The following is a 7,948-nucleotide window of genomic DNA, read 5'->3' on the forward strand; positions in this document are numbered from 1 at the left end:
CAGGTGGTTAATGAAAGTTCCATGTGCCACCAAAAGAGCAAACAGATCTGTGTTGGAAAAAGTGCAGCCAGAGTGCTTCTTGGAAGCCAGGATGGCCAAACATTGTCTCTCATACTTCAGACATATTGTCAGGAGATACCAGTCGCTGGAGAAGGATATCATGTATGGTAAGGTGGAGGGTCAGAGAAAAAGAGGAAGACCCCCAGCAAGATAGATTGGCCAAGTGGCAGCATCAATGGACTCAAATGTGGCAACAATTGTGAGGTTGGCCCAGGATCGGGCAGTGTTTTGTTTTGTTGTGCATAGGGTCACTCTGAGTCAGTACCAACTCAATGGCACCTAACAACAACAAAATAGTCTTAGGACTCAGAAAAATGCTATCTACCAAGTTTTCCATCATGTGTTTCAGACTCTGATAAGACCTGAACAATGTTGAACTTTAAAAAAAATTTAAACCAGATTTGTTTAGTTTCCACATCTATTTGATCATGGAGCTTTTTAAACATTTTGCATGATTGTGTGTGTGTATATGTTTGTTTATTTGGCATAACACCCTCTGGCATTCCACAACACTGCTGTTCTAAGGACGCCACTTTTGACAAAGTTGCTGCAGGGAGACTGGGCGTGGAGTCAGCTTCTTAGCTCCTTCACCAAATAGCACTGTTAACTGGACACACAATTTGCAATTCTGTTTTAATTTCCACCTTTGTAAATGGAAATAATATCATCCTGTGAGCCTCTACTGAGATAATTCTTGTGAAGCCAGAACCAGCCTTGAATGAACATTTTGAGAAGAATCATCCTGGTTCCTGTCTTGGCATTTCCCATCAGCCCATGTCTTCAGGCCCATGTTAGAAATTGGGAGAAACCTGTAAATGTGATTGGTCTGAACAGTAGCCATCTCTATACCTGGGTGCTAAGTGTCAAGCCCTTTTCTCTCTGATGTTTCACAGCCATCTGGACACTGGGTTAGCAAGCTGGGCCTATCTCACAAATCACTGCAGGCGCTTGTGAATTTTTGTTCTCTGGATGAGCCTAGATGAAAGAAACTCCAAGTTGACTGAGAGGTGAGGTAACACATTTACGTCAGGTTCAGCAGACAGAACTGGAGTCTGCCTTCCTTCTGTAGTGCATTAGGGCCACACAGTGAACAACAGAACAGTCACACAGGGCAGCTCCTGAGATCCTCCCCACCCTTCCTCAGTTGGATTCTGCGCAAGGGTGGGAGCCACGAAGTGAAGTCCGGGAAGGATAACCTCCTTGCTCTGAGTCCCACGGGAAGTTGGGGCTGCAGTGGAATTAGCAGCCAGGGTTGCTCTTTCTCAGCTGACTTCTTTTCTTGTTCAGCACATTTGTGAATACCTTGAAATAAGGGATCTTGATTTTGAAAGATTCATTGTAATATATTTGTAATACATGAAGAATTTCCCACAAGAAGTGTTCTAGGTAGTTTTGCTGATCAAAAAACTTAACATAATGATCATTGCTTGTGTAAGAATGGCATATTATCTCCAAAGGAGCTTTGGAAATCAGCATGTGTGGGGTTTGACTGAGTCTGCTAACAGTTAAGTGTGGTGCTATAGGATCAGTGCTGGACTGCAAACCACAGGTTTGGCAATTCTTCTCTGGCACCATAATTCAAAGGCATCAATTCTTCTGTGGTCTTCCTTATTCACTCTCCAACTTTCACATGTATATGAAGTGACTGAAAATACCATGGCTTGGGTCAGGAGCACCTTAGTCCTCAAACTGACATCTTTGGTCTTGAACACTTTAAAGAGGTCATTTGCATCAGATATGTCCATTGTAATACATCATTTGATTTGTTTTAAAAAAAATCATTTAAAAAATTAATTACTTGCTAACAGTGAAGACTAAGGAGATAGTAAATAAACATTTGTATTCCTTTCTTATCTTGAAGAAAATATGTTAAATAGTCTTCATGCCAGCCTTGAGAGTTCAAACGGTTCATGTGCTCCATTGCTCACCAAAAAGTTGGAGGTTAAGTCCACCCAGAGGCACCTCAGAACAAAGGCCTGGTGATCTCCTTGTGACCAGTTCCTGGGGTACATTTGTACTAGAACACATGGGGGTTGCCATGAGTTGGAATCAAGTCAATGGCAACTAGGTGAAGAGCTTGAGATCAAAGCCATGTAGGAACTGCTGAGACCCATTGAGGAAGCTGGATTGCTGCATTGCCCCTAGAGAAGAATATTAAAAGTACCACGGACTGCCAGAAGACCAAACAGCTCTGTGTTGGAAGAAGTCAGCCAGATTTTTCCTTTGTCACTCGTACTTTGTACATGTTGTCAGGAGGGACCAGTCCCTGGATAAGGAAAAGTGGGGGGTCAGTGACAAAGAGAAGACCCCCAAGGAAATGGGCTGACACAGTGGCAACAACAGTGTGCTCAAACACAATAATTGTGAGGCTGGTGCAGGACTGGGCAGTGTTCCATTCTGTTGTGCATCAGGTACTGTGAGTTGGAACTGACATGATGGCACCTAATAACAACAACAAACAAAGTACTTGTGAAAGTTGAATCTGACGAATCTACAGAAGGTTCTATGTGGGGAGAGGCAAGGGTGCTGGTGTCCACTCTATATACGGGATGCAGCAGAGACTCTAGCGAAGGGAGGAGGAACTTGATCAAATTCCTGGGACCTTTGAGGAATGACCTGCGGAGGTACCCATGGGTAATAGAACTAATGCCACATTCAACTCTCCAGTATTCTGGAGATATGTTTTGGTAGAAAAGGAAAGAGGGAGAAAGTGACTTGGGAGAAGTCTTTTCTTGGAAGCCAGGGATCCAAACTGGAGGGTGCTGTCCACATGCTCTCTAGTGAGACATGGGATCTGTAGGCCTCTGTCCTGAATAGAGCAGCAGCTAAAGGTAGGTTTTAAAATGGAAGAAACCTTGGTAGTTTCTGATGGCTCTTCTCAGGAGATATTTTCAGTGGCCTGTTATTGCCAGAGTGGGAAGCAGTGTCAGTTCTGTTAGCTCTTGTGGGGCAACTTAGTGCCTTTGTCTCTCTCCTTCCATCTGCATCTCCTTTATAAAAAAAGAGTTGTTGCGAATTGAGTGAAGGTTTATAGAGCAGATCATCAGTTTTACATTTCACAAACCACATACTTTGCGTTATTACAATCACTGCAATTCCCTCCATGTACCATCCTCACTAAGCCCACTTCCTGCCTGTGATTCTAGTCTCCATTGAACCTTAGTTCCCCCACTCTTCTGAATTTTGTCCTTGGGTTAATGCTGCCCTTTTGATTCTGAATAGTTGACCATTTCATGGTGTGTGTACCTCGCTCCTGTTGTTGTCACCTCGATATACCTATTTATTGCTTAGCTGAAAATTGAGCCACAATGGTGACTTTAGTTCCAGACCTGAAGAGTGACCAAGGGCCATGGTCTCTGGTTCCTCCAGTCTCTTTCTGACCAGTAAATCTGGTCTTTGTCATCTTGAGATTTGTTCCACATTTAGCACCTCATTTTTGCTAGCTGTCATCAGTCATCAAGTCCTCCCTTGCCTCATGGCAGTTCCACATGCAACAGAACAAAACCCCATAACCAGTCATCAATCAGACCTTTGTGATCTATAGGGTTTCACTGGATGGTTTATGAAATTTATCATCAGGTTTTTCTTCTGAGTTCATCTACACTTCTGAGTTTAGTCTGAAGCTCCACTGAAACCTGTTTGACGTCATAGCAACAGGCAAGCATCTACTGACAGACAGCTGGCTAGTGGCTGCCCATGAGGTGCCTTGGCCAGGAATTGAAGCCATGTCTCCCACATAGAAGGCAAGAATTCTACCACTGAGCTATCACTGCCCTCTTATTGACATTTAGACTCAGATCATTCTTTGTTGGGGGACTGTCCTATGCATTCTAGGATGTTTAGCAACATCCTTGGCTTCTACCCATCCTCCTGGTCTCCCAAGCTGCACAAACAAAAAATGTCTCCAAACATTGTCATGTATTCCCAAAGTGCAAAATCGTCCCTGTTGGAGAACTGCTGATTTAGTTGAAAATGTTAAATGCTGTCAAGTTTGTTCCGACTCATAGTGACCTTGTATAGTTTCCAAGGAGCAGCTGGTGAGTTTGAACTGCCAACCTTGCAGTTAGCAGTCCAATGATTATCCTACAGTGCCAACCCAGGACTCCTAGTTGAAAATAGCCATGAATTAATGTCACTATAACATTATCCTGTCGGTCTGCAGTTTGAAAGTAGACAGAACATTTCTCCAGGTGTTTCTTCTAAAGCCATTCTGTTTGGAGTGTCAGAACCAGGAAATGGGAAGGATGTCCTCAAGGAGCTCCTGTTGTCTCATATCCTTTCTTCTGACTCACACCTGCTAAGTTGCTGTTTTTTCCTCTTATTAAGAAATAAGTACTGGTTTCTTCCATTGATTTAGGTTTGCAGTTCATTTTCATGCTGCATGGATTCAATGGATACACACTGTTCCATTAAGAATAAACAAAGAAGACGTTTGGACAGGTGGTTTATGCAAGCTGGAACTCATTTAAATAAAGCTCTCCAAAGGATTTCATTGTGCGAAGACTTCCTTTTCTGAGGAACACAGAAGTTTGAAAGATGCATTAAACCCTCTTTCAAGCAAAGGCCTGTTAGCTGAAAACCCAGGCCTTCAGTTTTCCTGCAGGATTTTCTGTGGCTTGGGAGGAAAGCGGAAACTTTGTGCGAGCAGTCTTCCTGTGTAACCCCTGCCAGGGATTGGTAAGCTTAATTAATGTTTGTAAATCTTTTTTTTTTTTTTTTTTTTAAGATAAAAACACCATTAGCTCAAACCACTGCTATGAAAAGTGTTGTTTTCAAAACTTGCCCACACATTAGAATCTGTCTTAACTAGTCCTGAGGGAGACAGAAAAGACTAGAAGAACCAAATGTGACAGAGAAGATGATGGAAGGCCTGTTGGGACCCTTGGCGCCAGAGAAGGTCACGGAGGAGATAATGATGGATTTGGTAGCGGGTAGGCTGGATGCAGTTCTGCTTTCCAGAGTGGGTTTCTAGCAACTCATTATTTATGATAATGAATAATGAAAAGTGCTTCTATTTGTTTTACACTCCGGATGTTGCTGAAACAAGTAACCAGCAGTCTCATCTTCGGGGTGAGAAGGAGGCAGAATTAGCCAGCAAGTGAGAGTGTGTCTGCTCAGAGATTTATAAAGGAAGTAGCCCGTCAGAGGCACACACCAAGCGTGCCTTCTGTGGACTAGTTCCATCCACTGGGATTGACATCAAAACAATTGCCAGTGAAAAGTTTAGAACTATAAAAGATCATCGATAGAAAAACAGGGACAAACTTAGGGGCCCTAATACATAGCATAAATACACTATCAAACATAATTGCAAACAAACAGTAGAAGACAAACTAGATGATGACTGGGATCTCTTAAAAATTAGATACTTATGTACATCAAAAGAGTTCACCAAGAATATAAAGAGAACACACCGACTATGAAAAAGAAAAACTTGGCGATGACATATTGGACAAAGAACTAATCTCTAAAATGCATAGAAAACTTCAACACTGTAACACGAAAAAGACAATCCATTTTAAAAATGGGCACAGGACATGAACTGACACTTCACCAAAGAAGACATTCAAGCGGTCGACAAACATAGGAAGAAATGCTTAAGATCATTAGTAATTAAAGATATGCAAATCAAAACAACAATGAGGTATCATCTCACCCCAGCATTAATAGCAAAGTTAAAAAAAAAAAAAATGGAAAACAACAAATTTTGGCAAGAGTGTGGAGAGACTGGAATTTTCCTACCCGGCTGGTGGGACTGTCAAGTGATGTAGCCGCTGTGGAAAGCAGTATTGTGCTTCATCAGAAAGTTAGAAATAGAAATACCATGTGACCCAGTAATGCCTCTACTGGGTATATATCCTAGAGAAATAAGAGCCATGGCATGAACAGATGGATGCACACTCATTGTCATTGCAGTACTATTCACAGTAACAAAAAGATGGAGACAACCTAAATGCCCATCAGCAGAAGAATGGATAAACAGACTTTGGTACATAGATACAATGGATTCTGTAACGTTGAAAGAGTAATGATTAATCTGTGACACACCTCATAACATGGATGAACCTAGAGGACATTATGCTGAGGGAAATTAGTATATAAGACTACTATTGCAAAAAGTCAAGAAAAGGTTTTCATACTAAAAGAAGCATTCTTTGATGGTTCCCAGGGGTAAGAAGGAAGAGGGAATAATTCACTTGCTAGAGGGTAGACACATGTTAACTTGGTGATGGGGAGGTTGGCAGAAGAATGATGAAGTCAGGAGTGCAAGCATTCAAAGAAAAGAGGTGCAAATTGCACAAGCCTGCAGTCGTAGTGATCTACAGGTGGTTGTTGTGTGCCGTGGAGTCAGTTCTGACTCATAGGGACCCTGTACAGGGTTTCCAAGGCTGTAAATCTTTTTTAAAATGTTTTATTGTGAATTATGTGATAGTTTACATGGGAGAACATTAGTTTTACATTCACCCTATCGTATATTGTTTTATTGCCATGATTACAATCCCTTCCATGCATCATCAACCAACCAAAGGGTATACCCTGCAAGCCTGCCCCCTGGTCATCAACACACAGCACCTCTCCCTCTCTGGGTCTAAAGTGGCCAGCTGCTCTCTTTCTCTACATCATCGTCTCTGCCTCCATCTCGCGTCGTCACTGCTTCTCTGGGTAGGGGCCCGCTCTCCACTCTTCTCCCTTGATGGCCCCAGGGACCTCCGCTCCTAGACTGCGAAGTCAATCACTCCCCTCCTTGCTACAAAACGTCTACATTTACATTTCCAACCCTCACAATCAGTCCTGATAACAATTCACTATTGTATCACAAGAGAACTATCCGCATCTCCTTTCATCAGCCCTGCCTAGACAGATTGGAAACTACTCAGTGGAGATTCTACCTTCCTCCACACCCTCTGGATCTAGGTTCCCTTTTGAAAGCTTGTAAGCCAGTCACTTCTTGCCCTTATAGCCTGCCCCCTCCCCATTTTGGGTAGCCAATGTGAGGCTGTAAATCTTTATGGGAGCAGAAAGCGTCATCTTTCTCCCGCGGAACAGCTGGTAGTTTTGAACTGCTGACCTTGAGGTTTGCAGCCCGATTCGTAACTACGCTACCAGAGCTCTTTTTTAGATATATGGATGTGTACGCTGGCTGAGTGGGTGTGGGAGAGAGAGTAGGAGTGTACCCACAAATATATAAAGGCTTCACAGAGGATATATTCGTGAATGGGGTGGAGCATGTGCCACCAAGTTGATTCTGACTTATAGTAACCCTGTATAGGGTTTCCAAGGAGCAGCTGATGGGTTTGAACTGCCGATCTTGTGGTTAGCAGTTCAGTACTTATCCTACAGCACACCAGGACTCCATGGTGGAACGTGTTGTTGTTAAGAGCTGTCGAGTTGGTTCTGAGTCATAGCAAACCTGTATATGATTTCTGAGGAGTGACTGGTGAGCTTGAATCGCTGACCTTGTGGTTCAAACCGATGTTGCAGTCCAGCACCTTAACCTGCAGTGTTACATCAGGACTCGATGGTGGAACATACAGGGATCAAAATTATCATAACTTCTTTGACATTACCAAATACCTTGAGGGAATGTTTGGGTGGGTCTAGAGGCTCAGGAGAATAGTCTCAGAGAACACCAAGATTAATTGGCATGACATAATCCACAAACACAATGCTCTACATTCTACTTTGGTGAGTAGCTGTCAGGTCTGACAACTCTGTTCCAACTCTCAGCAACTGTGTACCACAGAACTAAACGCTGCCCAGTCCTGGGCCATCCTTATAACGATCGCTATGTTAGAGCCATATGAACAAGAGCCAATGATACTCAGAGAGGAAGTCCAAAGTGCATTGAAAGAAGTGGCAAAGAACAAGGCACCAGGAATTGATGGAA

General features: G+C 42.9%; 1 pseudogene; it reads left to right on the plus strand.

Moving 5' to 3' along the window:
* The first annotated feature begins 5,051 nt into the window (after window positions 1-5,051).
* LOC102830421 overlaps window positions 5,052-7,948 on the plus strand; it is a 22,589-nt pseudogene continuing 19,692 nt past the window's right edge.

Source organism: Chrysochloris asiatica, unplaced genomic scaffold (assembly GCF_000296735.1).
Source record: "Chrysochloris asiatica unplaced genomic scaffold, ChrAsi1.0 scaffold00018, whole genome shotgun sequence".
In the NCBI taxonomy this organism is placed as follows: Eukaryota; Metazoa; Chordata; class Mammalia; order Afrosoricida; family Chrysochloridae; genus Chrysochloris; species Chrysochloris asiatica.